General features: G+C 36.8%; 1 long non-coding RNA gene across 2 annotated transcripts in view; it reads left to right on the plus strand.

Moving 5' to 3' along the window:
* Positions 1-386: 386 nt before the first annotated feature.
* Positions 387-20,519, plus strand: part of LOC140628191 (uncharacterized) — a 30,178-nt gene continuing 10,045 nt past the window's right edge. Inside the window, exons 1-2 of one of the 2 annotated variants that reach the window (XR_012026554.1) lie at positions 387-498; positions 19,907-20,010. This is a non-coding gene — a long non-coding RNA (uncharacterized lncRNA). The remainder of the gene's footprint in view (positions 499-19,906; positions 20,011-20,519) is intronic. The other variant, XR_012026555.1, reaches the window with a different exon arrangement.

Below are 20,519 nucleotides of genomic sequence, written 5' to 3' on the forward strand. Positions count from 1 at the left end.
GCCACTCTTTTCTCAAGTCCAGTGAGTACTTTTATCCCCATTACTTTAAATTTTCTATCAGGTATATTATTTATCTCAATCTTGTTTAGCTCCCTTTCCATGATTTTGTCTGATTCTTTCATCTGGGACATATTCCTCTGTGTCTTCACTTTGATAACTCTCCGTGACTGTTTTATGTTAGGAAAGTCAGCTACATCTCCTGCTGTAGAAAGTAGTGTCTTTATGAAGAAGAGGTCCCGTAGTTCCCTTTAGTACAATGTTCCCTGGTCAACAGAGCCTTGCTCTTCAGAGGTGTCTCTTTTGTGTATTGCATGCACTCTACTATTGTGACTTAGCCACATTTGCCTGCAGTCCTGTTATCTGCAATATCTCTCTTTGCCTGTTGCCAAGGGGATGCCTTGGGGCTTGAGTTGAATCAAACCAGGCATTTGCCAGAGATGCAGTAGCACCAAACTTCAGGGTGCTTTCTCTGTTTTGTACACTGAGAAGCTTTTGTTGGTAAGTAGGACTATAGTCAGACCAGCTATCTTCCCCCAGCCCACTGCTTGGGCTGCAGTCTGACTGGTGTGTGTGATTATCTTTTCCTCTGTCTGGCCAGCAGTCATTTTGGAATGGTGCTGGCTCCTCTGGGGGCTGTTTGCACAATTCTACATTTGTGGCACTGCTTTGGATGGGCTCTGGCCAAGAGCCTATTGGAGAGGAAGATCTGCAAAGGGATATGGTGGTAGGATACAGAGTTATCAAGGTTCACACAGTCTGCTATGGGAGGAGACCTGGAGTGGAGGCCTAGCTGCAGGGGGCATATCCTCAGGAGAATGTGTGGGTGGGGACACCTTTAGCAAGTTAGGCAGTGAGTGTTATTGCCACAGTAGTTCCTCCAGGTGGCCATGTGTTTAGGCTGGGGAGTGGAAGAGAGAAATGGCTCCAACTAGCTCCTTTGTTTATCCAGAAGTTTCCCAATAGTCTCTGCCCCTCCAGCACACACTCTTAAGTTAGTAAGCAAATATCCCTGTTGTATATCCCAGGCTTTTTTCAAACTTCTGCTTCTATGCTGTATCACTATGGCTCAGAGCCTAGGAATTCTAAGTCTAGAGTTACCATAAGCCAAAGCCAAATTTCAGAGTATAAGGGCTAAATTTTAAGGAGCATGCAAAAGCGTGTGCAAAGTGCTATGTGAAACATTTTATTCCCGCAACATACCCAGAAGGTAGATATTACTAATTCATTTTGAAAATACTATTTAGAGATAATAAGTTTCTTCTTCATAGGGTTTTGTGAGGATTAAGTTAGCTAATATATGAAAGTACTTAGAAGGCTTAGAAGGGTAAACAGCATATTATGTGTTAGTTATAATTATTATGGACCATTATCCTGAAGATCAGAGGAAAAGGAATGTTTTTCAAAGAGGATGGCAAAGCTATGGTATAAATGAGAAAAGAAACCAAGAATAAACCAGAAACTTTGAGGAAATATTAGAAAATTGAAATGAGTTAGAACCAGGTCATTGAGAAAGACTGAGCAGGGGGAGCTATAACTCAAAACATCAGCAGGAGGAGCAACCCTTTGCAAGAGTGATTCAAAGGAACTCAAATCTAGAGGGGGCCTGGAAAGATCAAGAATGGGCCTGGAAAGATGACCATAGCTGGTTAGTGATACTGCCACCAGGAAGAGACATTAGAGATTTCTAGCACCCAGCCAACACTCAGAACTGAACTCTAAATGAAGAGTTGTCTATACTGGCCCCTGGTTTTAAGTATGAGGACCTAAGAAAAAAAAGCAAAATTAGGTGTGAGGAAAATCTAGATTCCCCAAAACAGGCATGGAGACAATAAAGGCAATCAAGGCATTGGTTCCCAGAAGGGAAGTAATTAAATCCCTTCACTGCCCAAGTAAATCCTCCCACAGACCAGGCCACCTGAACAATGCCCATAAGTGCATGTGAAAACTGTATGTAATGATGGTTTTCTAAGATAATATAATTTTCCCCAAGCTAATAACAGAAGTTATAGAAAAATCTAAGTAGAAAATAATTTTAATTTGTCAACTGAGCACTAGATTTAATTGATGTTACAGAAGAATAAAGATCTAAATAACAATTCTAGTACTATTTAAATAACCTATTGCATAGAAAAACAAGGAAATTTCCTGTATTCTTTTTATAAACAAAGCCAAATATAGATATCAAAACCCAACAAAGATTAACAAAAAATAAAACTATAACCCAATCTCACATACGATTTATAATGAAAAATTCTAAATGAAATCTTAGTTTATGGAATCCAGCAGGACAATTCTCCATTACTAATTGGGATTTTATACCTGGGATATGGAAAATATATTAAAATAATCCACCATATTAACTCACATAATACTTTCTATGTGCTAGGTATTGTTCTAAGTGCTTTACATACATCAATTTATTCCATCCTCAGTAAAACCATTAGGAAGTAGGCACTATTATTATCATGAGTTAGAAAGAACAAAACAGAGACACAGAGGCTTAAGTGATTTTCCCAAGGTTACACAGCTAGAGAGCAGCAGGGCTAGAATTTGAACATAAGCAAGGTGGCTCAGAACCTGTGTTCTTTCCTGCAATGCTATATTGCATCTTGTTAAAGGAATATGGAAAAATGTCATTTTATCATCCGCTTAGATGCATTTGGTAAAATTCAACCTCCATCAAGAATTATTCTTTCTTGACTAATATTATATTGTTGCAAAAATATACATAACATAAACTATACCATTTTAACTATTTTTAAGTGTACAAGCCAATGTCATAAGTACATTCACATTTTTGGCAGCCACCACCACCATCTATCTCTAGAAATTTTGCTAAGAATTTTTAAAGACTCTTAATCATAGGAATAAATGGGAAATTTTTTAACCGGATTAAACATATGTATCTCATACATGCAGAATAGAAGGATTGCCATTCGAATCACAAACAAAACAAGAGTGCCTATTCTTATTTACTATTGCTCTGGAAGAACTGATAACACAAAAATAGACAAGAGAGTTAAATTAAAGGTATTAAATTTACAAAACAGTTAATATTATCCTATTTACAGCTAATATCAGGATGTACTTGTGAAATATAAGAGAACAACTGAAAAACATCTATAAATAATAACAATGCAATAATGTGGCTGAATATAAAAAATGTACACAAATAATCACATTCACAAGCCACAAGCAATTAAAAGAAAGAGGAAAATATCTCAATTTCCAGTAGTTATACACACATGCAAAATACCTAGGAATGAACATAACAGGAGATGTAAGGGAAAACTAAAATGCCAGTGGAAAGTGCAGAAGGAAGTGTGAGAAATCTAAAGACAAACTATACTTCATGATTAGTAAGTAGTTTTGTTGTAATAAAAATGTCAACTCTCCCTAAGTAATGCAGTCTCATTAAGAATAATAATGAAAGAAATTGTATTTGCTACTCATAAAAAGATTTTAAATTTCATTTGGAAAAAATAAAGCAAGATTACATATAAAAACCCAGAAAACAGATACAAATAAGAAGGAGCTAGCACTACCAGACATTAAAATATATTTTAGAGATAAGACAATTAAAAAATAAATAGATAACAATAAAAGTAAACTACATATGAAATTTTATTTCTGATAAAACTAATGTTTTATATCCATGGGAGAGAGATGGATTATTCTGAATTTTAATTAGACAACTGAGTAGCCCTCTAAAACTAAAAATTTGATTCATTCCTAACATCTCATGCCAAGATAAATTCCAACTTGAAAAGGTTTTGTTATTTTAAAATAAAATAAAACTGAAAATAACTGGAAGAATACTTTTATAACCTTAGGGGGAGTGGCCTTAAATATTAAAAATCCTGAAGCCATAAAGGAAAATACTAGGAAAAATCTATGACCTAAAGCCAAAAGACAAACATCAACTTAGAAAAATATTTACAATTCATACCATAAAGTGTTACTTTCCCCAATATGTAAAAAGTTCCTACAAATTAAGATCAGATCAAGAACCCAATAGAAAAGTAGGAAAGAAAAAAAAAATAAAATAAAAATAAATAAAAAAAAAAGAAAAGTAGGAAAGACTATGAACATACAGTTCACAGAAAAGGAAATGAAAATGATTCTTTAAACTTATTTTAAAGGCTCATCTTCACTCATAAAAAGAAAAATAAAGAAAAATTATGCTGACATACAATACTTCTATGAGACTGGTGACCATGAAATGTTTAATAACATGCTCTGTTGGACAAATGAGAGGAAAGAATCTCTCTTGTATGTTGTTGCTGAGTATGAACTGATAAACCTTCATGGAGGTAAACTGGCAATATATATCAAAATTACAAATTTACATGTCTGCTGAACCAACAGCATGACTTGGAAATTTATCCTACAGACATTTGTACATGCTTATTCATCGTGGAATTGTTTGTGATTGCAAAAAGATTGGAAAACATTAAAAATGTTCAAAGAGGCACTGGTTAAATAAGGCATATCCATACAAAAAATTTTTTGACAATTGTCAAAAAATGTGGAAATCTTTCGGGTAATGATCTGAAAAGATTATCATGATTATCATGTTAAATAAGAAAATAGTACACTAGCATTTGTAAAAAATAAAAAAGAGGGAAAGAGTATAGAAAATATTACTTACTAGCACATATGTAAGTAATAGTTATTGGTTCCCAACCTCGGGAGCTTCTCAGGTATAATCTGAAACTGACGTTGATATACAGAGGGAAGGCAGGAAGAGACCAAAGAAAGAGGCAGGCCACTGCACATTGGTAGGTGGCAGGTTTAATAAGCAGGAGAACTTATTTACAAGGCTTGTCTTGGGTGCTTACATTTCCACATGCACCTGCCAGAATTTTAAATTTATATAGAGGCCTTCATTGGGTTCAGTCACTTAGCAATCCAAATACCCTCAACACCACCTTTCTATCTCAAGGTTGTATCCTTAGAGCAGCATCTGGGAGTGGGGAATGCAAGAGGAACATGCATCCTAAGGACAGGGGAGGGGCAGGGAGCCTCCAATTGCCCGTATCCAGCTCTGGGGTCAACTGGTGGTCACATCTTATTGATGCTCTCCTCCAACAGTAGTGTATTCACAAAATAACTCTGGAACAATGTAAATGAGAGAGGTAACAGTTATCAGTAGGAGAGAAATTGGGCAACAGGAACCATGGTGAGAGAGGTGAATTAGCATAATTTCAGAATTCCATGGAGAAAAGAAATTAAAATAACTGAGAAACAGTGGAATGATGCTTTTAAAACTTGGAGGGGAGATGATTAGGAACTTATAATTTATGCTTAGCCACTCTACAAGTTTAAGAATAAAATACATTTTCAGATATGCAAAAATGCAGATAATTTGCCACCTACACATCTGCATGAAAAATGCCTTACAAAAGTTATTATAGAAAAAAAGCAATGTTATACATGAAAGCTTAAGATACAAGGAACAATAGCAGTTGACTATGATCTGAAAAAAGCACTAGAATTTGATGGTTTTAAAATCCTCTCTCAGGTTTGGTGACATAGATATTTCTATAGGAAGACTCTCCTGTAGTGAATAATATTTACATAAATTTACATAAACCTAATAGTTTAATTTTATTTGCTTTAATATTATATAATTAATTGAAAGACAAAGTCAAAGTTGCAAAATGAAATCACATAAACCTGGATTATGTGAAAATAATAATATAACAAAATCAGATGATATCAGGTGGGTGCAAGCCAAATTCCTCATTCTTCAGAGTGGGACATTAACAGAATATATGTAAGGCATACAATTATATGTTTATTTTCTAAAATAATACTATTAAATACCAGAGAAGCATATTTAAAAAGCAATTGGTTTAAAGTGTTTATCTCTGGGCAGAGGAGCTGGGGGAAGGGAAAGTTATTTTTCATTCTGAAAACTTTTATGTGGTTTAATTTTTACCATGCACAGTTAATTTTTTTGGATGACCCAATTACTTCTATATTTTTATTTGTATATATTACATATGTATATATTGTTTTTTATTTTAATTCCAGTATAGTTAACATGCAGTATTACATTAGTTTCAGGTGTAACAATATAGTGATTCAATAATTCTATACATTACTCAGTGCTCATCATGGTAAGTGTACTTTTTAATCCCCAGCACCTATTTCACTCATTCACCCACCCCACCTCCCCTCTCATAGCTATCAGTTTGTTCTCTATAGTTAAGTCTTCTCTTGGTTTGTATCTCTTTTTTTCCTTTGTTCATTTGTTTTGTTTCTTAAATTTCGCATAGGAGTGAAATGATATGGTGTTTCTTCTTTCTCTGACTTACTGCTTAGTATTATTCTCCCTAGCTCCATCCATGTTGTTGCAAATGGCAAGATTTCATTCTTTTTTATAGCTGAATAATATTTCATATATATGTAAGTGGAATATATATATACCACTTCTTTATCCATTTATCAAGTGATGGACACTTAAAATTCTTCCACAATTTGGCTATTGTAAACAATAGTGCAAAAAGCATAGGTATGCACATATTCTTTTGAATTAGTGTTTTTATATTCTTTGAGTAAATACCCAGTAATGTGATTACTGAATCATAGGAAAGTTCTATTTTTTATTTCTTGGGAACCTCTATACCATTTTCCACAGTAGCTACACCAGTTTGCATTCCCACCAACAGTGCACAAGGGTTCTTTTCTCACCACATCCTCATCAACACTTGTCGTTTCTTGAGTTTTTTGTTTCAGCCATTCTGACAAGTGTGAAGTGATATCTCATAGTGGTTTTCATTTGCATTTCCATGATGATAAGCGATGTTGAGCATCTTTTCATGTCTGTTGACCATCTGTCTGTCTTCCTTGGAAAAACGTCTGTTCATGTCTTCTGCCCACTTTTAACTGGATTATTTGGGGGGTTTTGTGTGTTAACTTGTATCAGTTCTTTTTATGTTTTGGATACTAACCCTTTATCAGACATGTCATTTACAAATATCTTCTCCCATTCAGTAGGTTGTCTTTTTGTTTTGTTGATTGTTTCCTTTACTGTGCAAAAGCTTTTTATTTTGATGTAGTCATAATAGCTTAGTTTTGCTTTTGTTTCCCTTGCCTCAGGAAACATATCCAGAAAAATGTTACAACTGATGTCAGAGAGAGTACTGCTTGTGCTCTCTCTGGGAATTTTATGGCTTCAGGTCTCATATTTAAGTCTTCAATCCATTTTGAATTGATTTTTGTGTATGGTGTAAGAAAGTGGTCAAGTTTCATTCTTTGGCATGTAGCTGTCCAGCTATCCCAACACCATTTGTTGAAGAGACTGCTTTTTTTCTTATATATTCTTCCCTCTTTTGTTGAAGATTAATTAACTGTATAATCATGGGTTTGTTTCCAAGATTTCTATTCTGTTCTATTGATCTATGTGTCTATTTTTGTGCCAATACCATACTGTTTTGATAACTAGCTTCATAGTATAACTTGGAATCTGGATTTGTGATACCTCTAGCTCTTCAATTTCTTTTATTAGTGATTTATAGTTTCCAGAGTACAAGTCTTTCACCTACTTGGTTAAGTTTATTCCTAAGTACTTTATCATTTTTGGTGCAATTGTAAATGGGATTGCTTTCTTCATTTCCCTTCCTACTGCTTCATTATTAGTGTGTAGAAGTGCAACAGGTTTCTGTACATTTATTTTGTATCCTGTGACCTGCTGAATTCATTTAATAGTTCTAGTAATTTTTGGGAAGAGTCTTTAGGGTTTTCTATATACAATGTCTTGTCATCTGCAAATAATGAAAGTTTTACTTCTTTCTTACCAATTTGGTTGCCTTTTATTCCTTTTTGTTGTCTAGTTGCTGTGGCTAGGATTTCCAGTATTATGTTGAATAAAAGTGAGAGTGAGACTCTTGTCTTTTTCCTGGTCTTAGGAGGAAAGTTCTCAGGTTTTCACCAGTGAGTAGGATGTTAGCAGTGGGTTTTTCATACATGGCCTTTATTATGTTGAGATATGTTTCCTCTCAACCAACTTTATTGAAGGTTTTTTATCAGGAATGGATGCTGTACTTTGTCAAATGGTTTTTCTGCATCTGTTGAAATGATCCTATGATTTTTACCCTTTCTCTCAATGATGTGATGTACCACACTGGTTGTTTTGTGAATATTGAAACCTTGTGTCCTGGAAACAAATCTCACTTAGTCGTGGTGAATTATTTTTTAATGTATTGTTAGATTTGGCTTGTTAATATTTTGTTGAGGACTTTTGCAACTATATTCACGAGATATATTGGTCTGTAATTCTCTTTTTTTTTTTTGTAGTGTTTTTATCTGGTTTTGGTATCAGTGTAATGCTTACCTCATAGAATAAATTTGGAAGTTTTCCTTCCTCTTCTATCTTTTGGAATAGTTTGAGAAGAATAGATATTAACTTGTCTTTAAATGTTGGTGAAGGGATGCCTGGGTGGCTCAGTTGGTTAAGCATCTGACTCCTGATTTTGGCTCAGGTCATGATCTTAGGGTCCTGAGATTGAGCCCCACATTGGGCTCCTCACTAGTGGGAAATCTGCTTGATATTCTCACCCTCTCTCCCTCTGCCTCTCCCCCTCCTCTCTATAAAATAAATAAATAAAATATTTTTAAAAATAAATAAATGTTTGGTAGAATTCAACTGTGAAGCCGTGTGGTCCTGGACTTTTGTTTTTTGGGAGTTACTTGATTACTGATTAAATTTCATTGCTACTAATCAGTCTGTTAAAATTTTTCATTTCTTCTTGAGTTTTTGGGAGGTTATGTGTTTCTAGGAATCTATCTTCTAGGTTGTCCAGTTCATTGGCATTTAATTTATCATAATAAACTCTTACAATCCTTTGTATTTCTGTGGTGTTGGTTGTTACTTATCCCTTTTATTTGTGATTTTGAGTCTTCTCTCTTTTTTTGATGAATCTCACTAAAGGTTTATCAATTTTGTTGATCTTTTCAAAGAATCAGCTCCTGGTTTCATTGGCCTATTTTATTGTTTCTTTAGTTTCTATGTCATTTATTTCTGCACTAACCTTGATTATTTCCTTCCTTCTGATGGTTGGGAACTTTGTTTGTTCTTTTTCTAGCTCCCATAGGTGCAGGGTAAAGTTATTTATTTGAGATTTTTCTTGCTTCTTCGGATAAGCCTGTATTCCTATAAACTTCCCTCTTAGAAGAGCTTTTGCTGCCTCTCAAACCTTCTAGACCTTATGTTTTCATTTCATTTGTTGCCATATACTTTTTGATTCCTTCTTTGATTTCTTGGTTGGCCCATTCACTGTTTAGTAGCATGTTATTTAACCTCCATATTTTTGTGCTCTTTCCAGATTTTTTCCTTATGGTTGATTTCTGTTTTCATAGAATTATGGTCAGAAAAAATGTGTGATATGACTTTGATCTTTTTGAATTTGTTGAGACTTGTTTTCTGGCCTAATACATGATCTATTCTGAAGAGTGCTCCATAGGCACTTAAAAAGAATGTGTATTCTGCGTTTTTAGAGTGGAATGTTCTGAATATATCTGTTAAATCCATTTATGGATTTAATGACACAGTCCAGTGTGTCATTCAAAAACACTGTTTCCTTGTTGATGTTCTGTTTGGATGACCTATCTATTAATGTAAGTGGGGTATTATATAAACCAATAAAGAAGAGAGCAAGAGAAAAAAGGAACAGAGAACTATGAAAACAACCATAAAACAAGTAACAAAATGGGAATAATTACATAACTATCTATTGGTTTGCTGGCTTCCTTTAGTAATATGCTTAGATTCCTTTCTCTTTACTTTTTGCATATTTATTACTGGTTTTTGATTTGTGTTTACAACTTAGTTTGTATATAACATTTTCTGCATATAGCACTCTATATTAAGTTGGTGGTCACTTAAGTTTGAACCCATTTTTTTTATTCTTCACCCATATTTTATGTATATGGCATCATACTTTACATCCTTTTATTTCGTGAGTCCCTTGACTGACTTTTACAGATATACGTATTTTTACTGCTTTTGCGCTTCTTTACTTTCCTTACTCTTGTTTATGGTATCTCCTTTCCATTCAAAGAGTTCTCTTTAATATTTCTTGTAAGTCTAGTTTAGTGGTTGTGAATATCTTTAACTTTCGTTGGTCTGAGAAACTCTATCTCTCCTTCTATCTTGAATGATAGCCTGGCTGGATAAAGTATTCTTGGCTACGGGTTTTTTCCTTTCAACATTTGGAATATAGGATGTCATTCTCTTCTAGCCTGCAAAGTTTATGCTGAAACATCAGCTGATAATCTTATGGGGTTTTCTTTGTATGTAACTACTTTCTTTTCTCTTGCTGCTTTTAAAATTCTCTATCACAACTTTTTGCCATTTTAATTACTATGTGTCTTGGTGTGGCCCTCCTTGGGTTGATTTTGTTGGGAGCTTTCTATGCTTCCTAGATCTGGATTTCTATTTACTTTCTCTAGACTTGGAAGTTTTCAGCTATTATTCTTTCAAATAAATTTTCTAACCCGTTTGTCTCTCTTCTCTTCCTGGGATCCCTATATTACAAATGTTATCACACTTGATGGTATTGATGTGTTCCCTAAATCTAGCTTCATTTGCATTTTTTACTCTCACCTGCTCAACTTGATTACTTTCCATTGCTCTGTCCTCTAGGTCACTGATTCATTCTTTTGCTTCGTCTAGTCTACTATGTATTCCATCTAGTATATTTTTAACTTCATTTACTGTATTCTTCATCTCTGATTGGTTCTTTTTTTATCTCATTGCTGAGGGTCTCACTGAGGTCCTCTACTTTTTTCTGAAATCCAGTGAGTATCTTTATGACCATTACTTTAAATTCTCTATCAGACATATTACTTACTTCCATTTTGCTTAGGTCTCTTGCTGTGATTTTGTCCTGTTCTTTCATTTATGATATATCCTTCTGTCTTCCTTTTTAAAAGATGTATGTATGTATTTTAGAGAGTGTGTATGAATAAGGGGAGGGACAGAGGGATAGCAAGAGGGAGAAAAGCAGACTCCCACCTGAGCATGGAGCCCTGTGACCCTGAGATAATGACCTGACCCAACATCAAGAGTCAGATACTCAACTGACTGAGCCATCCAGGCACCCCCTCCTCTGTCTTCTCATTTTGTCTCTCTGTGTCTGTCTATTTTAGGAAAGAAAGCTATATCTCCTGCACTTGAAAATAATGGCCTTATGAAGAAGAGGCCCTATAGTGACCTGCAGTGCAGTGTCCAGTTCACCAGAACCTATTGCTTCAGGGGTGTCCCCTAAGTGTGTTGCATGTGCCTTGATGTTGGGGATGAGTTGCTTTTTCCTTCAGTCTAGTCATCTGCAATGGCTTTTTTACCTGTTGTAGGCAGTGTTTGGCCCCTGGTGTTGGTGTTAGTGGGCTAGTCTGGGGATGCCTTAGGTTTCAGTTGAGTCAGAGCAGGTGTTTACCAAAGTTGCAGTAGCACCAAACTATAGGGCATTTTCCCTGTGTCATCCCCTGAGAAGCTTTCATTGGTTAGTAGGGTCTGTAATCAGACCAGTTGTCTGCCTCCAGTTCTCTGATGGGTCTCCATCTGTCTGGTGTGTGTGTGGTTATCTTTCCCTTTCTTCTGTAGCAAGAGTCATATTGGAATGGTGCTGGCCACTGTAGGAGCTGCTTGCACACTGCCAAGCCTGTAGCACTGCTGCTATATGGGCTCTGGCCAAGAGCATTTTGGATAGAGCACATCCACCAAGCACCAGGGGTTGGTTGTGGGAGGGGGGGCAGCAGTGCTACCAAGTTAGGTGGCAAGTCTTGCAGGTGGCCATGTGTTCATGCTGGGGAGCAATGGAGAGAAATGGTGCCTGCCAGTTCTCTTTAATTTGGAAGAGTTTCTCAGGGATTTCTGTCCTTCTAGACTCACTCTGAAATTAGTAAATAACTCTCCCAGTGCTTTTCAAACTGCTGCTTCTATGCTGTTATTTCTTTGAGCCATTTGTTGTGCTCTTTAAGAGTGAGGACTCAGTTTCATCTTGGTTTCCTGGCCCTCTTAATGCTGAGCCCACTGATTTTTTGAAATTCCAGGTTTAAGTCCCACTGGTTGTAAGAACTCAGGGAATTTGGCCCCTCTGGTTTTCAAAGCCAAATGTTATAGGGATTCATATTCCCCATGCAAGCTCTCCAGGGGGTCTATTTCTCTTGCTTCTCCATGCCTGTGGTGTCTCTGCCTCCCACAGATAGTCCAGAGATTCTGTTTAGTTCTGGTCCATGTCTCTGCCCTTCCTATCCTCTTCAATGTGGCTTCTTCTCTACATTTAGTTGTGGAGTTTATTCACCAGACTTCAGGTCATTTTCTGGGTTATTTCACTGACGTGTTAACTAGTTATAGCTGTGGGATGATGTGAGCCTAGGGTCCTTCTAATCCACCATCTTCCCCAGAACTCTCCATCTCTCTTTTTTAACATACAAAAGATAAAAAGAAAGGAGTGGGGAGAGGGAGTAACTTGCTCAAAATCATACATATATTAAATGATGGAGCTACATTCTAGCCCAGATTCATCTAAATGCAAAGTCTGGTTTACACTTGAGCCTGCATCAGAATCTCCTGGAAGGCTTTTTAAAACACAGCTTTTTGGGCCCCACCCCTGGAATTTCTTTTTCTTTTTTCAATATTTTACTTATTTATTTATGAGAGACACAGAAAGAGAGGAAGAGATATAGGCTTCGCGCTGGACTTGATCCCAAGACCCTAGGATCACAACCTGAGCCAAAGGCAGATGTTCAACCACTGAGCCACCCCGGTATGCCCCCAACCCTAGAATTGTTGAGTCAGTAGTTCCATGATGGGACCCAATAATTTGCTTTCCTAATCAATTTCCAGGTGATGGTGATGCTGTTGGTCCAGGAATCACACTGTAAGAACCGCACACTGCACCAAAGCCCCCATTTTTGAGGTCAAAAATTTGGAAAAAGAATTATTTTTAATGTGTCATGAGTTTTGACCACAGTACTTTAGCTATTGTCTTTTTGGCTAAAAGAGGAATGTGAATTTGGTTTTCCCATTTGTTCCTCCAAAGACACCAAAGAACAGAAAGTCCTTTGAATCAACCTATTATTTAAGTGATTTCCCCACCAGGAAAGCAAGCTCCATCTCCAACTGTCTTCAGTTTCTGCATTACCACTTATGAGGTCCATGTAACTTTCAGGTTCAGGAGTGAAATCTGACTCAACAGACTGAGAAAAAGAAAAAAAGGATTTATATCAGGATTAATATGTTTACACAAATTCAGTGGCTGGCAAGTAGTGGTTACCATGTCACTATGGAAATCTGTGGACAATCTTAACAGCACACTGAATGGTTCAGAAGAAGCCTGTGTCTAAGGAGTTGAGTTGACAACTTAATTTAAATGATATAAAACCTTACTGTTATCATCTCATCCCTGCACAAACCAGATGATAGAAAACATCACAATCTTACAAATATGGTACCCATCTTAGCCCTCATCCTCTCTGTTATGTCTCCTTATTTCTCTTTAAATAATGGGCCATTTAGTCACTGATTTTGTTATGTATCTCATCACCTTCCTGTGGAAAATACTACCCTTCACAACAGCTCACTTCAGAAAAAATAAATGCTTTTGTCCACTGGAAAACATGCTCTAAATTACTGAATTTAGACCCTCCATCTAAGAAGGGGGCATGTAAATGTCATTAACAGTTTAGGAAAGATTAGTTCAGTGCATTTATTCTGATTAGCACAAAGGGCTTCACAAATGTTCAGTGGAATGCCAATAAATCAATTACTCTATAGGAGCAAATCACTTGAGACGGTGCATTAACTTCCCTGAACCACTAGGCTACCAATTAGTAACAGATTGCCTCTTTGTGCTTACTGGTGACCCACTGCATATAATGCCACCCTGAGATGTTTGATACAATCCTAGGTCCGGATATAATAATCATTGTCATTGCTATTTATTAGATTTATAAAAGTGCCCCTTTCCTAGCCCTCTACATCAGGGAGCCAGTACAAAAGTGAAAGCATTTGCAAATAAATAAACTGGAATTACCAGAAGTAATTGATGGGTATTTTTTGTAGTCTATTAGCTAAGATAATGCTAGCTGCTTGTAATAAGGGTGACTTATAATGGCTCAAATCCTATAGAAATTGTTTCTCCAAAACCTATGTTTTAAAAGAGCTACCCCTAATTAACAGGCGATTGTCCTCAGTGAAGGTTAATTTTGTCAACTTGGCTGGGCCACAATACCCAGATATTTGGTCGAACTCTACTGTGGATGTCACTGTGGAAGTATTTCTTAGATGAGATTAACATTTAAATCAGAAACTTTGAGTAAAGCAGATTTATCCTCCATAATATGGGTGAACCTCATCAAAGTAGTCAAAGGCCTTCAGAGAAAAAGACTGATATTCCCAAGGAATTCAGGGAAACTCTGCCAACAGATTGCCTTGGGATTTGAGCTGCAACATCAGCTCTTCCTTGGGGTTCCAGCCTGCCTACCTATCCTGCAGTAGCCTCCACCACTGTGTGAATGAATTCCTTAAAATCAATTTCTCTCTCTCTGTCTCTCTCTCTCCCTGAATAATAATCACATCCTACAAGGTGTGATTCAGGCACCAAGGCCCCTTCTATCTTATGGCTCTGTCATCCTTATACATGGCTCTCAAGGTTTCTGTGGTTGTTTCTAGTACGATGCCTGAAGAAGGAGAAAGATTATGGAAAAGTGTGTATGGAAATTATTTATAGGCCATTCTACTCACATTGCATTGACTAAGCTAGTCACATGACCTGCAAAGAAGGCTGGAAAATCTAATGTTATCTAAAGACAGGCATGTCTAATGCATCCCCAAAATATCACTGCTTTATTTTTTTAAGATTTGTTTATTTATTTGAGAGAGAGTGACAAGGAGAGAGAGAGAGAGAGAGCTGGGGGAGGGGTAAAGGGAAAGAAAGAGAGAATCTTAAGCAGACTCTGTACTGAGTGTTGGTGGAGCTCAACATATGGCTCAGTCTCACAACCCTGAAATCATGACCTGAGCTGAAGCCAAGAGCTGGGTGCTTAACCACAGGGCTCCATGTGAATTTCTAATTTGAGATAGTTTAGTTTCATCATTAGATTACTACATTCCTTTTGATGACATCATATTTTGTTGCTATAAGAAAAAGCAAGCACTGCCCGAAAATCAATATGAAATAAGAAACGAGGGTTGTAGTGTTCAATGTGACTCCTAGGTTGAGAAGTATTCAGTGTCCAACAGGTGCTAAGTTGTTAGACTATAAATACTTATTAAGTTATTTAGACCTAACTACTTAATAAATGGAACTATTAGGTATTTGTTTTGGCCTATGTGCCCTGAATAAATTACTGAGACTCTAAGGGTGGTGTGAATTGAAAAAGTTAGGGAACCTCTGTGGACATCATTATTTATGAAGAGAGGCAGTAAAGTGTGGGTTTCATGGGAGCTAATGACCTGAGCTCCCTCCCACTGCTCCCTCTGATAATTGCCTTAGTCTAGAAGCAGCAGCCCTGTGGACCCAAACTACACATGCTCAGAAATTAAAGCCATGGCAGCCTCTTTTGTGCCCACTATTCTTTCCTAACATCCACTTATATCAGAAGGGTTTGCAAAGACTATCCGAGCTGATGTCTACTTGCTATGAACAAATGCAAAAAATAAAAATAATAAATCTCTCAGAAGTTTCAAGGATCACATTTCTGATCAAAACTGCATCAATGCCTTCCTATCACCTTTCCAATAGTATTCAAGCAGTAGTTCACTCGGTGACTTTGTTAAGAGGCATTTATTCCTTTTCTGACGTTTTTCCCTCAGGAGTTATGTTCAATGCCCGAGAGCCCTGGAGCTCATATTTTCAGACTCTTTCAGCTTCCATAGTTGCATTGTATTAGGCAGAATGGCCAAGTATTTAAACCAATATTTGGGCAAAACTTAAAATCAATCATCATAGAAAGGACTTTTGGAACACAAGAATTAAATCTTAAGTGCTTCAAATAAAATAGAATTAGTATTCCAGTATAAAGGCAAAGTCTAATATTAAATGTCTGAAATTTTGGGGCAGAAATAGTTTCTTAACCTTGTCAGTTACTGAATTGCTGCTTCAGTCACTACTCCACACATTTGTGAGATGAAATAGATACTTGGCCCAAGATTCAGCATTTTTAATGTACATCCCAGATGGTGCTGGTTCAGGATGTCACAGATTTCATATTTGGCAAACACTAGCCTAAAGTAAGGAACAGACCTCTAAATAGGATGATGGTTAGAACCAGAAAGACTCCAACTGGTGTACCCTACGACCTGTCCAGCAAGTGGACAGACCTCACCCTCCAACTGTGCTGCACACCAGATAGATGAGGATGCCAAATAAGAGTCTTAGAGGGGAAATAAAAACAAAGGGATATAGTCCAAATATTATTCTGTTACTCATGTCTTCACTCCAGACCATGTGATCTGTCACTTCATGGTGTCATTAGCCCTGGTCTGTAAGCCAAGAAATGTGGGTTTTTATCCAGGCTCTGTCACTGCAGTGCTCTGGGGTGCTGTGCAGGCCACTAGTTCAGGCATCAGCTGCTTCCTGTATTTTAAAAAAAAGGTAAAAATGTGATCTCCAACTTCTCCTGGGACAGTGAGAAGCCTATGAATTTAAAAATCAAAAGACCTGAATTCAAATCCCAGCTCAGCCCTTTACTGACACTATAATCTTGTGCAATTTACTAAATTCCTCTGAAGTCCAGTTTTCTGGGCAACATATAATTTTTCTGGGGAAGACAGTAATTACTACATGGTAAGTGTTCAATTCTTAAATTGTATCCTTAAGATTCAATATGTTTTAAAATTGTATTATTTTATAAAACAGTAATTTGTACTAATTTTGATAGTATACTGTTCCCAGTACATTTAATTATTACCTTGTTATTAAACTTTTCATTGCACATATCTCATCTCTCCCGGTAGACTAGATTTACTGAGAGTAAGATTTTACTTTATTTTTTACTTTATTTAGGACAACCAGCCATTTTAGTTTGCCTGGGACAAAAGAAGGTCCCATATACGGCACTTTCAGTGTTAAAACCAGGAAAAGCCCAGGTAAAGTAATTAGTAATTAATCCTATTTTATATCCGCCTTCATATTTAGTTAAATAACTAATATAAAGTGGATAAACTTTTCTTCATCACTTCAATTTTAATCACTGCTTTCATTTGTTTATCATTATATAAATAAAACAACAAATCATAGAGAAGTATAATTAATCACACTAATAATCAAGTTATAGTTATTTTCTATTCAAGAAAGATTCAGTTTTTGTTCATAATATATTTGCTTTATTTTGCTAAAGAGGTAATCTTTGTGATGAAAGATTGTTAACAGAAAGTGGTATTCTCAATAATAAGCCTTAATGGTGGTTTGCTCCTAAAGTTTAAGGGTTACATTAATTGTTTGCAAAATACATAAAACATATCTAAAGACAAAGCTCCAGAGCAACATAAGAATTTATTCTTAAAAAGAAGTTTAAATTACTGTTACTTTTTGCATTAGACTTCTGAATACCTTCTCTCTTAAGTACTTTTTCCCTCCAAGAATGCAATTCTTAAAATTTTAAAACTGGTTAGGCAGTTTGGGATTCCTCTGGGATTTTGATGCCAAAGTCTCCACTGACATTTTGAAGAGTTAATGGTTATAATTACTTTGCCTGTAGCAATATCACTGCCTTTAAAATAAAAGCCTCAGGACCTTTTTTCTAATGTATTAGATTACATTCTATTCAAAAGGACAGGATTTATTATACAGAAAAATGTACTAAGAGTACACTGATCTTTCTTCCAAAAGTCTATTTTTCTAACATTAATCTTAAAACTATTATCACACATTTATGGAAAAATTTAGTCCTCTAATCCTCCATTTAAAAAAATCAAAGTTTGGGCCATCTGGATGGTTCAGTTGATTAAGTGTCCGATTCTTGATTTTGGCTCAGGTCGTGATCTTAGAACCATGGGAACAAGCCGCCTGGTAGGCTCCTCACTAGGCATGGAGCCTGCTTAAGATTCTCTCCCTCTGCCCCTCCCTGCCCCCCATGTGCATATGCATGCTCTCTCTCTTAAAAAAATAAAAATAAAAAATAAAAGTTTCTCTGCTATGTCACCTTTTAATTTTTATTTTCCTTTTTCAAGGAGTCACTATTCTTTGTTGGTTAAAAACCCTTGCTTCTTTGGCAGGGTAGAGGGTAGAAATGCCCCAGACCCTGTTGAGACATGGAGTGCTGAGTCACAGCTCTAAAAGTGGAAAGACCAGTGGTTCCTCACTGTGGCCAGTGGCATTGTAGAGTGTCCATGGCCACTGATGAGAAGAGACCAAAAACTGTGGTAACCATGGCACTTAGGGTCAAGCTGCCACATAGAACGAAGGAACAGAGCATGATGCCTGGAAATGGATAATCATAAATTAAAAAGTATCACATAAAAAAAAAAAGTATCACATCTTAGGAGTACTTAGGTACTTAAATAGAGTTGGTCTTGTGGATGGGTTGAATAAGTGGCTGACATATAGGATTGTGTGAAATGCTCCAGAAAGAACCAGGAAGGAGACAAGACAGATATTATGTGACCATTTTAAATAGGGAGTGACACTTGTTTCAGATCCAAGATTGAGCTGGTCAAAACGCAAAGACAAGAGCATAGGTCTCCTGATGTCTAATTTAGTGCTCTTCCTACTACGAAAAACTGCCTGAAATTCTACCATTAGCATTCCTTTCCTTTAGAAATGTCTACTGGTAAAATACAAATATTCCTAAGAAGAATAGTAACTTAAATCAGTATTAGTTGTAGAGGAAGTAATATATAGGAAGTCAAGGACATCCTGTAAATTACCTTATTGGGTCTTTTCCAGTGATAGAACTGGGCAGTTTTTGATGGTGGAGAAGGAAAGTCTGAGCACAAAGCCAGAGGCATCCCAGGTATAAGACTCAGGGAAGAGAAGTACACTGGGATGTCAGGGAACCCTAAATACGTCCCTCCCAGAACTAAGAGAGGGCAGTCTGTGGATGAAAAAAGAGCCACAGTAAACTGAGTCTTTCCCACAATTTCATCTAAGATCAGCCCTGAGCCTTATTTGATAGAGAACTAAGAGAAGATGAGAAGGAGCCAGAGATGGCAGTCATAGGGGCCTCCTCCCAGATCAGGTCTGCTACTAGAGGACACTGAAGTAGTCTGTGGTGGAGAAGGCTTTCACATCAACCAGTACTTCAGCTTGAGGACAAAGATTGGGAGCCTTTCTCCAGGCTCATTCCTTCTTGTCTCCAACTATAAGCTTTGTCTCTGTCCAATTCTTTCCTGATACTGCACCACATTCTGCCAGAATTTTGTTTTCACACTAGTGGGCAGGCGTGTGCATGTGTGTGTGTGCATGTGGCAGAAGGAGAAGGAAGCTAACATATAAGAAGAAAGCTAACTGTGTGAGACGTATCTTCTACACGTAACTTCACTTCATTATCAAAATGTTTAGAGGCCACTTTGGTATAAAGCATTGCTCAGATAAAGAAACTGTGGCTCAGAAACTTTCTCCAGGCCACAGAACTAGGATAAGTATCCAAGACTGATTCCAAAACTGATTTTCTGCCTACCACACCACACTGATACCATTAGGATTCTCATTTCTCTGAAAAATTAGAGTCCCTCTTTTCCCAAGACTCTGTTAAACATGTAGTGAGTGCATTGTAATATCCCAATGGATAAAGATCTTCAAGTGGCAATATTCATCTCAGACCAGAGAGGTAGCAATGTATAGTGGAAAGAAGTTGTTATCTCTAGCTGGTAAATATCGAATGCCATTTAAGCTCCCCGTGGCTTCAATTAATTATTGTCAGAAAAAATTAAATAACAATATTTTCATAACAGGACCTAAGTGAAGGTAAAAGAGCTTTGTAAGCTGTACACCATCATGGAAAAGGAAAATAATATGAAAGTAAAGTGAGGGAAACAACTCAAATGTCCATCAACTGGTAAGTGGATAAACAAACTGTAGTATATCCATACAATGAGACACTGTTAAGCAATTGAAAGAAACAAACAGCGGGATCCCTGGGTGGCTCAGAGTTTAGCGCCTGCCTTGGGCCCAGGGCATGATCCATGTCGGGCTCCCTGCATGGAGCCTGCTTCTCCCTCTGCCTGTGTCCCTGCCTCTGTGTGTGTGTGTGTGTCTCTCATGAGTAAATAAATAAAAAAAAAAAGAAACAAACTACAGAGATAAATCTCAAATGCATTGTGCTAAATGAAATAAGTGAATCTCTAAAGGCTACATCTTGTAGGAATTCATTTATATGACATGGAAAAAGCAAAGCTGTCAAGACAGAAAACAGATCAGTGTTTGCCAGGGACAGGAGGAAGTGGAGGGGGCTGACTACAAAGGGGCATGAGGAAACTTTCCAGAGTGATGGAAATATTCTATGTCTTGATTGTGGTGGTGGCTACAGGACTGTATGTGTTTGTCAAAATATGGAATTGTACGCAT

This window comes from Canis lupus, chromosome X, assembly GCF_048164855.1.
Source record: "Canis lupus baileyi chromosome X, mCanLup2.hap1, whole genome shotgun sequence".
NCBI classification, from domain to species: Eukaryota; Metazoa; Chordata; class Mammalia; order Carnivora; family Canidae; genus Canis; species Canis lupus.